Raw genomic sequence first — 19,618 nt, 5'->3', positions numbered from 1 at the left:
AATGAGCTGCCACTTTTTATTACATTAGCTTTCTGTCCAAGTACTTATTACTTTTCAAAGTTTGCAAGAATTTTATATTTTGCTTGACATCCTATCGCCTAAAGTCCCAACTTATGGACGGTAGGGATAGTCTGCTTCTTATTACTTTGCACATAAGCGGATGATTCCCGATTCTATTTGCTTCTACACGGACATGTCCAGCCTAATGTAAGCTATACTTTTCCAAATAGGCTAAGACGTTAAGACACACACAACATTCTCCACTATCGCATTCATCTGTTGTCTAAAAAACCAACTCACACATGTACAACATGTTTTTTCCGGATCTATTGTGGGTCCTCTCTGTTCAACATTTTCCAAACACTAGATATTCTCTGGATAAAGGACAGGCCCTTTAATATGTTTCCTGTTACTCGCTAGTTCATTATGCGAAGAACTCTGTTGATAAGCAGGGAATCGTGAAAACCTTTAGGATCCAGTTTGAGAAACCTCATTTTTGTAATCCCGATTGCACAAATTAAATAAAGTTTCATTAGTAATGGGAACCAGACTTGTCACCTCCAGAATGTGTGCATCACCGCCTCTTCCGCCAGCAGTCTCTTCACTTGTGTTAATAATCATTATCAGTGTCAATAGATTTGGTAATTCATAATCATACTCGCCACACATGATTTAATGAAAAAGAAAAAATGCATTACATGCGGAAACTGTTATATCTCTCCACTTTGACATCCTTACATAAATGAAAACGATCAATCCAGAAGTTCTCAAATTTGAATGATGTTCTTAGAACACCTCCAGGTTCACTTTCCAAAGACTTTTATCATTTTTAATTGCTTGCCAACCATTTATCATTTTTTTTTTGCGTACACCTAAGTTGTTACAACAATATCTATTTATTTTTACACAGACAGTAGTCACATAGATCTTGCATCAGATATGATAGTGTTTTGCATCATGTCCTGCCTAGATGTTGTATTTAGGGTTTTGCTGTCACTTTGCTTATTTTGAGAATGACACAGCATTGTGCCTTGTCCCTGGTCAAAAAATTGACAATTTACAATCCTGCCCTTAATTCTAGATTTTTTCTTGTGAAAACACTTTTTTTGAAAAATATTTTTGGCTGGATAAATATAGCTCTGCAACAAGCATTCAAGCCTGAAACTCTTGCCTCTCATTTTGACACTAGGTCGTGTTGCCATTTCCAAACGGCCCAACAAATCCACGCCTACATGTGAGACAATCAACATTTCAGCTTTGTCCCGGATTCCTACTAAAGGGGCATTACCTTTCAATATTTTTGATCTATATGTATGTGTGATCATTTACGGTGGTCAAGAACCATGAACTGTAGGGCTGCTTAAATACATCCGGTTTTTATGACGTTATGAGTTCCACCTTTCTGGACAGATGGCCACGAGATATTCATGTGTTGTGCTACTGTATGTCTCCGTTTTTTGTCTACTATTTCTCCATTTTAGATACAGACTTAATTAACCAAGAATTGCCTCTTCTTAGAGGTGCTGACATGTTACTTGTATTAGTACACCCCACTGATGATGGAATGTAGCAGGTATATTGTTTGTTGCATTTTAGCATCAACGTGTTGATGACATTGGTTCATTAAGAGTATATTGTCCAGAGGCACGAACATGATCAACTACTCCAATTTCAGCCTCTCCATCAACGGCTTCATCACCTTGTTGATCTGACACAGAACTTATGCAAGTCATAAAGTATGCAAGACGAACATGACTATTAGTGTGTTCCATCGTAAAAGTCAAACATATCTTTTAGTGTTTGGAAAAGCAGTATTGTAAGGTATGCATCCTTGCGGCCCAGTCAGACCATCCAGTATTGACCTTGTTTACGTTTAATGAACACATGTATACCTTTAAATTTAAAATGGTGGTAAATGAAACAGTCGTTCATCAAAGCGCAAGAGACCGTATCCAACTTCACCACCAGGTAGATGTTGCTGATGAATTCCCCCTGGTGGAGTGTTGTGTGAAACATTGCCCTTTTTTGCAACAGATCAGTAATCCCATTTCCATTAATGTAATCTATTCTATCAGGAACGTAAATCATCTTAGACTTGCAACATGAGTATGGTACGTGAAAAACTTTACCATGCAACATTCATGTAATAATTATGCAACCTAGTGTAAAAGAAGCAACATTGTCTATATAATCTTGTATTCTGCAACAAAAGTTATATTTTTCACTCTCAAATCAAACCTTGTCAATGTGTTCGTAGGAATCATTTTCACGTTGTCTACCTCCCCAGCGTTGTAGGTACAAACTGGTAGGTTTACGATCGGGTCTGGAATAATTTTCAAAAACTTGTTGTGCTCCCGTCAGTGTTTTCGGGATGTTCCTTCAGACTTGTAGGAGGATTGATATTTTGAAGGTCCCTGCCACGAGCCACTGTGCCAAAAACACACTTTGAGTAGAAGCGTTTTATAGACATTTGTGCCTTTTTGGAGCTATTTGAACTTGTTCAGTAATGTGCATAATTCAATAGCTACAGTATTGGTAATTTAAAATGACTGTCACCAACACAGGACAGCCTTCTGCATACGCCATCTCCCATAACATAGTGCACAATTTCTTCACCTACGTTCAACAACGTTTTGTATACACTGCCGCATTAAAATGTACTCTAAAAACGACTGCTAAGCTCGTCAACCTGGATAGGGTCTATGTTTAGTTTTTGCTCAATGTGTGCTTGACTTCATCCCCCATCTCAAGTATTTTTGCCTGTTGACCCGCCGTGTCAATATAGTCTATCTTGTCACGTCCTCCTTGAACTGTGTATGCCCTTGGTAGTATCAACGATAAATTTTGCTTTCAACGTGGCCATCTTAGAGTCCACTTACGTGGTGAGTTACACTTTCTAATCTTTGACCGTTCTCGTGCATTCTGCTCATTGTCAGCGTGTAACCGCCAATTCGAGATGTTTAGAAATTCTCATAGCCATAAATGCTTTATACCTTATGGTCTGTAGCCCATAACAAATACATTTTGATTGAGATTTCATCAGGGTTTTAACACATCTTCGACGGATCTGCATAATGATCAATCCTCTCCTTGGAGCTATCCCCTGCCTCACTCACCAGTTAGGTCGGAGTTCGGGGGCACGCGTCCATATACCCTGTAGTTAGAGTTTTGGTATATTCACATGTTACTGACAGATCATAAATTTTGGATGATGTGGTTCAGGCAGACTGGACATCCTTAACATGTTTCTTTCAATGCTGCAAATCATTGTTATCTACACCTTACTCTTCAATGTCCTTCCTTTTCGCGTCAAAGTGATTGTTTGAGGGCAGAACTGAAGGTTGGTGGTTCAAAGCACTAAAAATGTATGCACATGTATCCTGCTATTTTTGGGACTGGCACAGAAACTGATTTATTTTTCTCGCAACGGTTGTTAACATTTGTGAGACTGCCTTGATGTTGGAGGTGTCCATAATTTGGCCGAAGAAGTAATCATGATTGGTTTGGTAAGTTACCTCTTCCTACTCAGTAATACTCATCAAAGTCATCCCTAAATCTTGGTTACAAATGAAGGTCTCAAGGCAGAAAGTTGTTAATGTAGGGGCCTATGCTATATGTTATATCAGATACCCTTAGTTTACTATGGATGTTTTATCCCTATCATTATTTTCAAATAATATTAATTATGGTGTTCTCCATGCTGGGCTTGTTCATTTAGTTGAGAAAATCAATAGTATTACCCGTCTCACACTTGTTAACTTCAATGTAGGGCCTCTCTAGCTTGTCAACTAGAGTTTAGAGCACTAATGTAAAGAAAAAACTAAAACCTGCGTGTTTTCCAAAAATTAAAGTTAGGGATTGCATTTAAAAATGCATGATGTCCACTTGAAGTCTTGTTGAGTTGCATTTAAAGGCTGACTTTGCATACGTTTTTAGTGGCACTTTGCTGTATTGACATGCGGTGCTAAAATCGATGAATTGTCTATTACAATGAGAGTTAGGCTGCGGTGCAGGTTAAAGTTTTTTTTACAATTGTTTATCATCTACGGGTGTGCTTGCAAATCTAAAAATGAGGATCCATTTAAAAAAAAAATTTGATACCGTTTGTTTTGAAAAAAAGTCCACAAAGGTATGTGTAGTTTATACCAATGTGATCATTGAAAAATTGTTTACTGGTATCTATGATGTTATTCTAACTTTTACTTTTTAAAATTTCTTTAGGTAGTAATGGATGTCAAAAGATATAAAGAGCTTCTCGATTATCTGCGCAGTAATGTTTATCTAGAAGGTTTCACGAAAATTCAGAAGGAGGGCTTACGTAAACTTTCTAAAAAATACTCCATACAAGGTATTTTTTTGGTAAGTCTTTTTATTGTTATTAAAAACGAAAAACAATAAGAGCGTATCAAGTGCAATGCAGTCCAACACAGACAAGGAATCAAACAATTGAAAGGACACAATATCGGTAGTCGTTGAAGCAGGACACTGAGACTCTAACACACATTTGACTAATCAGGATTATAAAATTAGCGGAGTTCTCCAATATGAATGAGTGCTGCCCACAGGCCCCTCCACCCACAAAATCAGGATATCAAAGATCATTGCGCCCCTCGATATTAAGATCGTCAACAGGATAAAGTACGGACACTTGTATGCAAAAATGGATAAATCAAAATAATAGAGCTCGCATTGGCACCTTAATACTGAAGACAGAGTCAGGATATCCAGTAAATAAAGAAAGAAAACAAAATAAAAAACGCAACATGCGCAACACCCCACCCACCCACCCTGCACCCCTGCATGTAGCTTACGCCAGTCCCTAACTAGCAGTGTGCCTGTCGCCCCATCTAATCTACCAATGCTAAAATAAGTAAGTGGAGGAGGGCCTTCGTACAGGCTCCCGGCCTCCCCCCCCCGCTAGTTCTAAGCCTCCCCCTATTACGGATATATTATTATTTCACTAGCAAGCGAAAGTCGGGGATACATTACTTCGCCTACATTGCCTCTCGGTACCAACATTATAAAATGAATCCCGCACTGCCACCATTTGAATAAAATTCTTGAAACGATAGGCCGTTCTCAGCCTTGACCCATTCGATCAGGTACACGAATGTTCTTGAACCGGACATCCGTCATCTTGAAAAATTCGAAAGAACAGTAGCGAGCAGGAAAAAGCAGGGCTTTCTCAAGTCTCGTTGTCACTGGGTCTCATCTGTGTCGATAAGAGCCACTGATGTTGTTCAAAGTCCAGGTGCACTGAGTTTGGAAAGGGAGAAAGGGCCACCCTGTCGAGCCACTCCTGAGTCGTCACATGAGTCATCTGATACATTGCCTGTTGCGATTTACCCTCAGTCGATAACAATATTGTGAGAATTGACATGACCTTGACCTCCAATACACGGGCATTAGCTAATTTGCAATCTCTCGCGTCACTCGTCTTATGGGGTTGTTGGCATCCATTAGTCCGGGCGGTGTGGATGTTGTTACTTCCGCAGTGTCATTGTATCGAACAAAAGCTATCTCACTATTTCCCAGTCCAAAAGCCAAGGCATCCAATTTGCGCTCCAAGGCTTTGGCTTTCCAATTCAGTGAGAGATGAAGACCCTCGATCGCCTCCATTATAGCCCCAAGTGTAGGTTCAACCCTGGTCAGCACTAGTTGGTCCCCCTCTATCGGGAAATTCTGGTCTGGTCTCGGAGATCCCTTAGATAGAATATGTCGTGCCAGGTCATCCGTTCGAATTTTCCCAGACCTCTCGTAGGATCGGGTCCGATTCACACGCAGGCCGATATTGAGCGCATTTTGCGCGTTTCGTTCACGGACTATCTCTGGGCCCTTCGGGAGACCCAGTAGAATCGGAAGCGAGTACACAAGTTCCAACCCCTCTGCATGCAAGGGTATTGCGGAGCTGTCTTCAGGATATGCCCGAAACCATCTGGTCGCAGTTTAGACGGTATCAAGCTGTTTATATTCCAGGCACCGACAACCAATTATTCAGCTCGCATCCGCAGTGTCATTGAGGTGCCCCACTTCAGGCGCTAATCCATACGGATATTTGATGTTAAGATCGGACAAAATTTACTTCCATTCCGGTGGACCATCTCTTTCGAACTCTTATGGCCGATGTTGTTCAACTAGAGGCCGGCTGCACTCTTACTCGAGGCCCCGGCTTAAATGCTGATGTAGGCCGCAAACTTCAAGGCGACGTTTCTCTGTTCTTGAAGCAGGTGGAACTTTCGGGGTCACTCAGTGTAGCGTTATTTCGTTTCATCTACCCGGGAGAGTTGCATAGGAACAGGATAACTGGCAGGATCTTGTAGCAGGATGAAGAGGTTTGCGGAGCCGGGACCCTAAGCGGCCATTTTGGTCGCCAGCTTGGCTCCTCCTCCCTCTCTCATTTTTTTTATATTAACCTTTGTTAGTACAAATGTAAATATATCACTTTCAAGTAGATTCTCTTGACTTATTTAATACAATAATAGGTTTATGTTATCTTGTAACTTATGTTAAAATGTCAAATTGGAGCATGGAATGCCTAGTGATTATGTTTAAATTTCAAAATATGATGGACCGAGGGAGGAGGAGCTTAGCGTCAATCAAGATGGCCGCATTGGACCTCTGATCCACAAAGCTAGCCCCCCCGGCTCTATCATCCTGCTATTTCTCCTGTGAATTGAGTGTGCCTCCTTATTTCCGATCTCCTGCTGAAGGCCTGGCTGTCGCAACGGTCCCGCTGCGGTGACGGGGACCGGATCTGTTGGAAGGGAAAGCTGTCACCTGAGGGCTGGACAAGCCCGGGGACCCTAGTGAAACTGGTGGCCGGGTCCCGATTCAACAACAGTGGTGTCGGCGACTGGAAGTGCCCGGGCCGACCCGCTTGGAGAGGCTGCGTTGAGTCTTGCTGCTACCGGGAGCAGCAGCCCGCTGTGACATGCTGCATCATCACCGACCGGTGACTCCGGTCCCGTTGATAGAACGGGGACCGTAGCGTAATAATTGCATTGCGGCGCCCTTAACCGGAGGGGATGACCCACAAACTGGATCCGCCGTTGAGGCTGCGGTAGCTGCGATGTGTAGCGAGCGTCCAGGAATCTCTGTGACGGACGCCCTGTGTCTGCCTGTGAGCGGCGTGGTCGTGGGACCTGGTGATCCGTGAGTTGGAACCCCCCCCCCCAGAGCGCTCAATAAGACACGTCTGAGGCGGCGCAGGATGTACGGCTGGCAGGAGCGGACGCCCGCTGTTGAACTCTGCATTGGCCCCGACCTGAGACTCCGGTCCCGCTGTGAGAAATGGGGACCGGAGCGGAGTAATTGCATAGCGGCGCCCTGGAGCGGCAGGGACGAGCCGCGAATTGAGGCCAGCGCTGAAGTGATGGTATACTGGAGCAAGAGTCCGGGACTCTCCGCATCGGACGGCGTGGAGGTCTACCTGTGATCGGTGGGGTCGTGGAGGCTGTTGATGCACGTAACCCCCCCACCCCCCTGCTGCTCAATAAGACAGGTGTTTTGGTGGCCAGATATCGGCTGTGTGTGGCACGCGCTGGTTTGCCTTGAACCTTCTGTTGGCAGTGACTTTGCCAGCAGGATTTTTCATCTGTGTCGTTGTGCTCTTAGCGGCCTGACTGCCTCAATTGAGACGCTGGGCCGTTGAGTGTGGCTGGAGGGTCCCTGCGGCCACATGACTCTAGATGGGCAGTAGCTATCCAACGGCAGGAGTGACTGCCGCCTAGGTGGTCCTCGGCAGCTGCCCCTAAGTTACGTCGGCTGCCCTGTGTGAGGTCCGCCCGGTAGCTGGCCTGTCAGAGCCCTGAGGTCGTATGTGTAGAGTCCCTGCATGGCCTAACTTTGGTGGAGCGGATGAGGGTACTTGTGGCCGGATTATTTCTCCTGCCGGTGCTTAGGCGGGATAGCGTCAGATACCAGGGCGGAGGCGGGAACTGAAATTTGTCGTTGACTTGATTAGTTGAGGCACCAGCCTTAATAACGTTGGATTGGGTGACAGGTGTTCGCTACAGCCTTGGCTGTATCAGCACCTTGAATTGCCGTGATCTGCTGGGGTACTGGAGCGACGAGTTCCACCAAGAGGTGCGTAACATGGCGGCCAGTGTAGATTCATGTAGGTCATAGACCAGGTCCTCGAGAGGGGCTAAACCGGTCCAATCTAACAAACTTGACAGATATACCATGCCTAATGGTTCCCCGTTTGAAATAAAAAGGGCACAACCGGTGACTGTGGATTCTTCCGATGTGCCGTCTGAGCTAACCCTTTCTGATGTGATGGAGGCCATCGATGGAGTGTAGGCTTTGCTGGGGCATAAGATGGTGTCTCTGCATGCTAAATATAGAGGAGGAAAAAAGGTTTGTATTTATATAGTGCTTGTTACCCCTGATGGCGTGTTGAAGCATGCTATTCAGGATGCCCATGAAGGATTAGTGGTGTATTAATTTGGTGAAACATGAAAGTTGTTGTATGACTTTATTCGATATACAATATCATAAAAGTATAAACAATCAGTTTAAAAAACCATCCAATATAAACAGAAGAAATGATATCGTTTTGTCATACAAACAGTACAGAAAGTACAAAGCGTACTTGTAATAAGATATATAAAGGGTATAAAACATCCTTAAAAGAGACTGTACAAGGTTAAAAACACTCATAAAAATAATTGGAGCCACAACAATGGAGAGTAACATTACTAAAGTTCCGAGGTCTGTGCTTTGTTCTCCCCGAGGAGCTTTGTTCTGGTCAGCCAGGCACATCCCAAGTACTTGGCTGTCCCACAGATTGCACTAGGGATGGAGGTCTCTGATGTTAATATGCGCTGTGCCTCGCTATAGTTCTTAAATCCCAGGTTGGCACACACAGGTTTCAACCATTTTTTCTCGCCTGTCTGTACTCCGCGCAGGCAAAAAGAAAATGGGGGATGGATTCCGTGGGGGAAGCAAACAAACATGAAAGTAATTTCACTGGTCGATATGTTAGTCAGTTATTTGGATTGAGAAGTGTTGAGGAGGGGCAGAAAAGAGGGAAGAGTTTAGGAAGGTTTGTTTTGGGGGATCGGTATAGTAAAAGAGGTGTCAGATGATGCAAGGAGGGGTAGAGTAGCGGAGAGTCTAGAAAGTGTTATTTTGGAAATCATATTAGTGGTATGGGTGACCCCTTCAGCCAATGGGAACCCTAGCCCTAACACTATCAAATCACAACACTAGCCCTAAAAATCTAGAACCAATAGGAGACCAGGACCTTACAGCCAATCTTAGCCCTAGTCCAAGCACCCAATTAATTTGAAAACCCTGATCTCTACATCCAATAGAGGCCCTAGCCCTACTAGTAGTCCCACCCCAAGTCCAAGCAACTAATGTCACCGGAAGCCCTAGTCCCTACTTCCAATAGAACGCCTAACCCTACTCTTAGTCCCACAACCAGTCCAGCAACCGATCACAACAGAAGCTACTTCCAATTAAAGATCTAAACCTAGCCCTAGTCCCACCCTAGTCCCAATATTACAGGAATCCCTAGTGTCTATTTCCAATAGAAATCCTAACCCTAGCCCTAGACCCAAGCCTACATTGATTGAATCACAGACCCAGAAACCAAGCAGAACACTCAAATACCCAACCAATGAGGACACTAACCCTAATCCAATAGAAACATCTAAGCATGGGCGCAAAATCCGTCCCGCAGCGGCTTTTGCGGATTTTCGGCAAATTCGCGATCCGCGAATTCCCGCGAATTTGCTGAAAATCCACGAATCCGCGAGCGGAATGGATCCAGGGGGCAAAAGTTCAAGCTTCAAGCTTGTAACTATTTTAGAACGGCGCCGGCAAGCTGCCAGCACCATTCTAAAATAGTTACTAAGTTAGCTTCAACAGGAAGCACTAATAGATAAAATGCAGGTGCTTTTTTTATTTTTTGCGGATCGCGAATTCGCAAATCCGCAAATTCGCGGATTGCGAATTCGCAAAATTTGCCCAAGATACAACCACCAATCAGTGTATACATGTACCAACCACTAGCAGACCATATAAAGTCCTAGCGACCTCAGACAAGGTTTGCTGGCCAGGGAGTTCGAAGCTGCTTCTCCTGTTCTGAATCTCCTAGGAGCCAGACAGGCTCAATCCACACTTTGGACTTCTGCAGGTAAAGGCCTCACTAACTTGAAATCTAACAATACTGTTTAAATAAAACTTTACTCCCTCACTAGGCCAAAAAACGAAGTGCACATTCCCTTGTAAATACAGTTTAAACAGCTCACAGAAGAACCCTCTGATGTAGAATATCCCTGTTGCGGGGGGGGGGGGGTCAGAGGGGCTGGTATCACTGGCTTGTGAACACAAAATGGTGTCTGGGGGTGCACTGTTTTAACATACCGGTCTTCGCACAGAGAAAAGGAGAAATTTGTAGGGAAAACTGAATAGTCACCAGGAATGAGAGGGGAAAAACTACAGAGTTTGGACTGCAAATCTTACAATTCAACACGTTAAATGGAAGCAATCATGGGCAGGAAAAACCACAAGTTTAAAACACAAAACAGGTGATAAATTATGCAATCACAGGCAGGTTAAAACTATAATTTTAAACTGTAACAACCACAGGCAAAGATAGTAATCACAGAAAGGAAAAATCTTTTTTTTTTAAACTTTTGTTTTGGGGAAGAGACAGCACTAGTCTGCCTCCTTACCACTTCATGGACTCTGCTCACTGCAATCTGGGGCACAGGGAGGCTGCAACTCACAAGATGGAGGAGAATGATTTGGGGTGACCCAGCAAGGTCTTAAGAGGCCTGGGCAAGTGTGAGGGGACGGCTCAGAGTTGCCTGGTAGTTGAATAGCCAATCCCCAGTCCTGGGTCTAATGGCCTGGGGGAGGGGGGGGGATGGGGAGCTGCCTTTCCTGTTCAGAATCTCCTAGGAGACAGACAGGCTCAATCCACACTTTGGACTTCTGCAGGTAAAGGCCTCACTAACTTGAAATCTAACAATACTGTTTGAATAAAACTTTACTCCCTCTCCTGGCCAAAAACATAGTGCACAGTCCCTAGTAAATACAATTTAAACAGCTCACAGAAGCTCCCTCTTATGTAGAATATCCCTGTTGCTGCGGGGGAGGCAGGGTGGCTGGTTTCACTGGCTTGTGAACACAAAATGTAAAGCTGTGGGAACTAGTGTATCCAACGGTAAAGGTGTGCAACAATGAATAGTATATTCATTAGTACGGGAAAGCTTCAACCTTGAGAAGTACAAGCTGGAGGAACAGGGCAGCCTTTCTGCAGAGACAAGCATTTATGACACTCGATCTCCATTACAAAAAAAATGGCGTCAATAAAGATGGAGCCATCCATGTTAACTTTACAATAATAGGGGTTTAAACATAGCAAATAGGGCATTTTAATCATATGTATTACAGAAGTAACATTTCAAATCAAACAGACCCTCCTTTTAGCATGCATGCTAAGAAGCTTTATTGACGCCATCAGTTCAGGGCCTTAACAACTGTAGAGCTGAGGGATATAGAGAATATGCACACCCACAATCAGTATTCAAAGATCCCTTCATCTACGTTTAATAAATCCTGGAAACCTTGCATCATCATTATTCTTGCATTCGAATCTCGCCACGGGGCTTGGGAAGCGGCTTGAACAGTGATGCTCAACATGCACAACAAGTAGGGAGACAGTGTATACACAGGCAACATCTCAGAAACATGCCAGCTATAGCAATGAGGAAAGTAAGGATCTTCCAACCCCAAGTGGCAAATAAACCCCAGAACCATCCCATGAATGACCAAGAACCATGATCTTAGTGTATCTCTGATAGTATCTTATGCAGCTTCTGTATGGCAGTGTATACAGAGGGGGCGTGGTCAGGGATATATACACAACAGCGACAACCAATGACGCAGCAGGCCCCACCCCAGTCTGCCAGGATAACGCCTAAAACCATACGATTTTGAAGAGCAACAAGTCTCATAGCCTGGACCTCTACTGTGATGTTGGTCAGTATCCCTGCAGTCGTATTAATGACTCCTTCCACCTCCCTCGTAAGCCGTCTAATATTTAGACTATTGGCTAATGGGCCCCAAATGGGTATGATGTCCTTCATGGCATCTGTGAACTGCTGCAATGTGGTGTCTGTCTGATCAATGTTGTCTGTGTTAATCATTCTCTTAATCCGGGGTACATGGGCCTCTCTTCTTGGCAAACGATGATCCTTATGATAATTGGGAGGAGCTATATACACGGGTGGCAGAAGGTAAGAAAGATAGCACCTGCCTGACCACCCATCAGGGAGGCAAACATAACCATGGTCCCAAAAACAAAATAAACATTATGTGGCGGGATCAAGGGTGGACTTCTCTTTACTCTCAAATTATAGGTAACATTGCATCTGCTCTCCCCCACCTCTACATCTCCTGCCCCTTGGACACAGAAAGGGGCCATAACGTCCACCACTGACAAGGGTATCGGTTTGACCTCAGTAACATTGCAGGCCTGGAAAGACTGATAATATTCTGATGAATTGATCTGCAGGATATTATCTCTCTCTACTAGAGACCAATTCCCTCCTCTCACTCCCTTGTATGCCTGCATGCAAGAGCTCAGAAACAACCTTCCAAACGGCTTTCAGCCTACGGGGGCACCCGGGAAACCCAATGCTGGAAACGAACATCCTGTGTCGAGGTATAAGAACTGGTACTCTTTCGTTCCAAGGTGTCAGCCTGGGGAAAAGAAGTGACCATGTTCAGTAAAGCAAACTATCTCTCACAGCTATTAACATATGACAAGGGCATGGATAACAAATTCTCACTTTTATGTGTTACAAAAGGCAGTAGTCCACATACCCAACACTTTGTGGTGTTGTAAGCAGCAAGAGCCTGATGCAACGTTTGAATGAAGACGGTATCTTTATAAGACATTCTATGTTCCTGCTTGTGAGGAGCCAAAGTAACAAAAATATGATCAGGGGGGATATGCGTAGTGCTGTCAGGAAGCACACCATCGCCTCCATTGTACACTTTGGGACACATACATTAAGGAAAAAGAGGCGAGTGATCGTCAAGCCTAGACTAATCAATCATTGGTATACTGTAGTATAGTTAGTACACACCCTAAGATGGCCGTCGCTGTGGCCGTCGTTTTATTACCATTACAGAGGCAAGCACAGTCTTTCCAAACTGCGCACTTCAACTGAGATTTTCGTCAATGAGGAACGTTTCCCGGTATCTCCGTATTTAATTGAAACCTGAAGATTGTTTAAGGTTCAGAGTAGTCGCGGAATTAATCTTTCGCCTTGCTTATTAGTTTTCCTGCCTCTTTTCAGATTTATTCTCTTAGGGGAGGCAAGAGTATTTTCTTGTAGAAAGTTTCATAGCCCATGGAACATTGGAGGTCAGAACAATTCTATGCTGTCAAGTGAAACGCTGGAGACAGGTGTTAAAGAGTAGCTTCTGGAGTTTTTTCAACGAGCATCTTCCAGACTACGAGACAGAAAGTGAGCAGAGCTCGGACCTCGTTACTGTAAGGTTATTCTTGAACAGTTATCAAAGCCTTCCTGAACTCAGCAACTGTTATACATCCCTCTTGCGCTTTTCCTATTCCTTCCCTTCCTTCTTTTTCCTTCCCTGTACCTTTTTGCACGCTTCACAAGCGGATGTATATAAGAATGTAAATAAACTGGCAAGGTCTGCAGCAATAGACAAGACTGTCTAGAGCAAGAAAGAAACAATTATCAAAGTTGATTTCAAGGATTGCAGTTCACAAGGAAGTAATTTTGACAGTGTTTGAGAAGATTGCAGGTATTAGGTTAAGATTATACACCCTTCATAGGAAAAGACGGTTAGAGTCTCTTGTTTACATTGTTACTTATTTTCACAGATATCACAGCTTCTCATCATGTCACATTCACCAGAAGAGAGGCAAATTCACTAAAGACAGCTGGTAGGAAGAAATTCTTATTTAAGTACATGTGTAGGAAATTCTCATTGTAGCAGTATGTACATGATCTTTCCCTCTGTGCATTAGGTACCCACGGCAAGGTGAGGAACAAGCACAGAAGTATCCTACAACACAGTGAGGGTGGCAGCTGTTGACGGAGTGTCTCTTTTTTAATCCAACTCCCCTTCCCCCCCTGCTGGTGACGTTGCTTTGAATAGCGACTGTACTGGTGGGCGGGCATTGGGAACTGCGGCTGATCAGCTTCTGCAAATACTGAAGGGTTCTTGACCGATTGAAGTGCCCACAAAGTCACTTTGCCCAAGCAGAATGGCAGAAGGATTTAATTTCAAAGCTTTAGATGAGATGTTAGCGGGAATTCAACGTGAAATAGGTGCAGTCAGAGAAGAAAACAAAAATTTGAAACAAGAGTTGGTAGCTTCTCGCCAAGAGACCAGAGTGTTGTCACAAAAAAAGGTGGACGGGTTAGCCATGGGAAATCCAGTAAGTAGCCCCTCAGTTTCCAATAAAACCGCACTAGTTACAGATCCTAAAACAGTTGCACAGGTAATTCATTCCGTCTCCCCATTAATACCTTTAGCAGCTCCAGAGAGGTTTCAGGGTAACCCACAGAAAGCCCAGTTAATCTTAACTCAGTGCTCCTTACACTTTATGTGTCGCCCCACCTTATTTCCAGATGCTCAATCCCGGGTAGCCTTTGTGTTGTCCTATTTGGGAGGAGATGCGGCAAATTAGGCAATGCCATTAGTATCAAGAGATGACCCATTCCTTTATGATTACGATTTATTTAAGAATGAATTTCTTCGAATTTTTGACAGGAGAAGGATATCCCAGGCTACTGACAATTAACTGCTTGAGCTGCATCAAGGATCTAAAGATCTAATTTCTTATTTGACTCAATTTAATACATTGATAATAGAAACAAATTGGCCTGAAGAAAAAAGAGCAGCTCTTATTTATCGTGGATTACGTGTTGAAATCAAAGATACTTTGGCGCAAATACCTAATCGCCCTACTGATCTATCGGCTCTAGTGGATCTAGTCTTATAGCTTGACTTCCGTAGTGCAGAACGCAGCGGTGAAAAGAAGAAAGACTTTAAGGTGAATTTCCCTTGTTTCGATGAATGAAATCTGAACTTGGAAGAGGGACCGGGCAGAATAATGAAGTCAAACCCATGCAAATTGGGGTAGTGCGAGGACCTTAGAGTAAAGAAGAAAAAGAACAGCGAAGGCAGAAAAAACTGTGTCTCTATTGTGGAGCATCAGGACATTTTGTCAAAGAATGGCTGAAACGTCCAAAGACGCCGATTAAGGGAAACGCCTTGAACCATCAGTAGAGGGGGTCGCTCTGATAGCAAAAGAAGAAAAGACGACTCCAAATTCCCACTTAATCATGAATATTCTACAGACCTTATCTCCACATGTTATTCTACACATGATTTCAAAGTTTGGAAAACCAGAAATTTTCGAGTGGCCATCATGTTGGATTCAGGGGCCACCAGGAATTTCTGTGATATAAAGTACGCTCAAAGAACAGGAATCCAGGCAATCAGAAAAGAGAGAGGTGAGTCCGTTCGCGCTGTGGATAGAACTAACTTATCCTCCGATCCTATCACCAGTCATACAGAACCATTAGAACTAATTCAAGCCAATGGTCATCGAGAAATCCTTCAATTTAACCTCATTGATGCCCCACAATTCCATTTGATTTTAGGACTGCCTTGGTTGGCAGTACATAATCCAACCATAGATTGGGAGAATCGAACTGTAAAGATGCAATCTAAATACTGTCTAGAGCATTGCTATCATTAGGAAGACCAGAAGGTAGAACCTTCACAAGCGTCATTACTCTCTTTTGGAGGACAGTCAATTGGAGTCATTAATTCCATGGACATCCCTATGGAGTATCAAGACTTTGAAGACATTTTCAGTGAGCAAGAAGCCAACCATTTACCACCACATCGCTCGTATGATTGTACCATAGAATTGGAACCAGAAACTGTACTTCCTTTCAGTAGGATATACGCCCTGACTGAGGCAGAGAATACTCACTTGAAGGATTACCTGGATAAGTATTTAGCTAATGGATTTATAAGACCCTCTCAGTCTCCAGTGTCCTCTCCGTTGTTTTTCATTCCAAAGAAAGAAGGTGATCTCTGTTCTTGCATCGGTTATAGAGCTTTAAACCAAGTGACAATCAAAAATCATTACCCACTTCCATTGATTTCTGTCCTATTCGATCAAATCAAGGAAGCAAAGATATTCACTAAATTGGACTTGCGTGGTGCTTATCATTTGGTTCGCATGAAGTAAGGTCACGAATGGAAGACTGCGTTTAGAACGAAGTTTGGAATATTTGAGTACAGGGTTATGCCCTTCGGACTCTTTAACGCTCCTGCAGTTTTTCAACACTTCATTAATGACGTGATGGGAGATTTAATTGACAAGATTGCCATTATCTACCTGGATGACATTCTCATCTATTCCACTGATCCACAAGATCATCCTGAACATGTCAGAACGATGGTAGAACGTCTGCGTATTCACCATTTGTTTGTCAAGCTTGAAAAGTGTGTGTTCAGTTCATCGAGAGTAGAGTTCCTGGGATTTGTGTCATCTTCACAAGGCATCACTATGGACCCTGGAAATGTACAAGCTGTGGAAAGTTGGCCATCTCCAAAGGATGTTAAGGAAATTCAGAGATTTCTGGGATTTGCAAACTTTTATAGGAGGTTTATTCAAGGATTCTCTCAATTGATTGTTCCAATCACTCGATTACTGAAGAAAGGAGTGAAATTCCAGTGGACCCCTGAGGCAGAACAAGCCTTCTCAAGTCTCAAGAAAAAATTCATCTCAGCTCTCATCTTGTTGCATGCGGTTCCCTCTAAACCATTTTTCGTAGAAGCAGATGCTTCTGATCAGGCGAAAGGAGGAGTACTTTCGCAAAGGCATCAGGGTACTGGACAACTTCATCCTGTAGTGTAGCCTATCATTCTAGGAAGTTGAGTGCTGTAGAGATCAACTACACTATAGCAGAGAAAGAACTTCTGGCAGTTAAAGATGCCTTCGAGGATTAGAGACACTACTTATTGGGTGCACACTGTCATCGTATTTTCAGACCATAAGAATCTGCAATTTTTAAAAACTGCGAAGACTTTGACCCCAAGGCAATTACGTTGGTCTCTATATTTTGCAGATTTTGATTTTGTTATTACCTATCGTCCTGGGAATAAGAACGGAAAGGCAGATGCACTTTCACGATTGCATACTGAAGAATGTGAGCATCCAGTGGAACCACAACCAATGAAGTACCGGGTTATTTAGAACCCAGCGGTGCCAGGGGACGCACCCGAAGACTTCGGATTCTCCTGTCTCAGACTACAGAAACACAGAAACTTCTGGGTGACGTCAAAGATCAAATTTATTGGCTGCAGCCAGTAACAGGTATCCTAGAAGTACAACACAGTGTATGTTCTCAGGAGACTGCTCAATCTTACAAAGCCAGCCATCCCTTTTTATACAAAATATTATGCTTCAGGCAAACATTCCTTATTTTACAGTTGCTCATTCACATTTTTCTTCGACAAAGAAAAAGCAGATTCATGATGACAAGCCCATTTTCAGTTTGTCCAGCCCAAAATCAATTACCCGGCAAGGCCCAACACTTTTCATCAGATAATCGGACGGACCCCTAATAAAACCGGGCACCTCCTCATCGTAAAGCAGACCATAAAGAAGGGAACAGAGACAGGTGTGAGTAAGATTAGACATAGTTGTGTGCAATGAAGGGTTTTATGGAATGCTGTGCCTTGATCCCTAATCTCGATCGGCCACTGGGAAAGGAACTGGCCGAACAGGTCTGGCTTCGGGTAATGGAGTCAGCTTGCCCAGGTCACACAGAAGTCAGCTAAAGGTGTACGTGTCCCAAAAGACTTGTTTGGCCTTAGTCATCGGCCTATGTGAGGGCAACCACTAAAATGGCTGCCGTACACAAAATGGAACCCGAGGGTTCAAAACGGAATCTCTGATTTCATGGTGATCTCGTCACTCGAATATGACGAAAACACTCGTATATAGTATACTCGTCATTCTCGGTCTGCTGATACCGAAATCGTCATGATATGACGACTTTTATGGAACGGGTTCAGAATTTCAGTACCTCAGACCCTCCTTTTGCCCTTACATAGGCAATAACCTATACTCACGCTAATCTGAGTCCAGGTCTATATTCATAAAATCATTGAGATGTTACTGTAGCTTCATCCTATTACTTAGCTCGTCTCTCGATACAGGTTTCCTTACACACGATGTAGCACAGAGGCCACATATAGCAAGAACACACTGTACGCACAGACAGAACAGGAAAAGAATGGCTAAGATCATCCCAATGACCATCAGAATCTTCCATCCCCAGGCGGATATCAGTCCCCAGAACCACCCCATCAAAGACCAATCTCCTTTATCCACATGAATAGATTCGGAAATCTTATGCAGTTTGGAAATGGTCTGGTACACTGTTGGAGCATTATCTGGAATGAAAACACAGCAACTTGATTGGATCACTTTACATACCCCACCTCGGTCTGCAAGTATGACATCTAGTGAGACGATCCGACTGGAGCTCAGCAGTCAAGTTACTAAGGGCACCGGCAGTTTCAACTACGGTGGACTCAACCACCCTCGTAAATTGCCTTATGTTCCTGCTGTTAACCATAGGTCCCCAAAACGGCAGAAAACCCTTCAAGAAATCTCCCAATTCTTGTCCAGCAGTATCTTCCTTACTGAAGACACCTCTAACTACTCTTGTCTTGTGGTAATCTGCCGCAGCTGTGTAGATGGGAGGCAACAGGAACGAAACAAAACATGTGCCCGAGAAGTCAGGGGGCAACCATGTGTATGCTCTATCGTAGCAGATGAAATAAGTACCTTTAGCTGCTAGGAATGAAGGGGAAGTCTGGGACGCAAAGACATACGTCTCATTGCAGATACTCTTCCCTAGCTGAGCTCTGGGATTTTTGCCATTACCTTGCAGACATAGATGACCCTGATGGGGTACAACCCAAATCGGGGAGGATCTTTTTGCTCGCTGGTTCTCACTCAGACTAACTCCATATCCGGTTACGTTCCATCCAATATATGCTAGTGTCTCATCTCTCGGGGTAGTCTCATAGAAAGTAACTCCTCCAATCATATCTACTATACCCTTAACTAGAGCATTATTCTTTGGATTATCTTTTACAGAACGTAGGGGGTGGACTTCACGAGCATAGATGAACATCGTTCTGTATGCCCACACAGAACCATTATGGCTGAATGGCAGGACCAGATAAGGGATACCTTTATCAGTAGTATGAGGCATAAGACCACACACCCAACAGTTAGTCGTGTTCACTAATAATTGGTGTTGGTGCAAAAGCTGAACGAAGGAGTTATTGACGAACTCTAATCTTCTAACGGACTCATGTTCAGGTAGAGGGTGAAAAGAATGTGAGGAAACAGTAGAAGGAGGTATGGGCTGTGTAGTGGGTGCAAATGTCACTCGAAAAGAGAATAAAACATATCCTATTAAAAACATCATAACACTAAGCATCATGGAAATGCATAATATCAAAAAACGTTTTCTGGTCATCATTATACACATTTTGGCCTTAAAGTTCATGTCTT

The sequence above is a fragment of the Lissotriton helveticus genome, chromosome 9 (assembly GCF_964261635.1).
Source record: "Lissotriton helveticus chromosome 9, aLisHel1.1, whole genome shotgun sequence".
Lineage (NCBI taxonomy): Eukaryota > Metazoa > Chordata > Amphibia > Caudata > Salamandridae > Lissotriton > Lissotriton helveticus.
The sequence above is the reverse complement of the archived record's forward strand: the minus strand, read 5'-3'. Positions refer to the sequence as shown.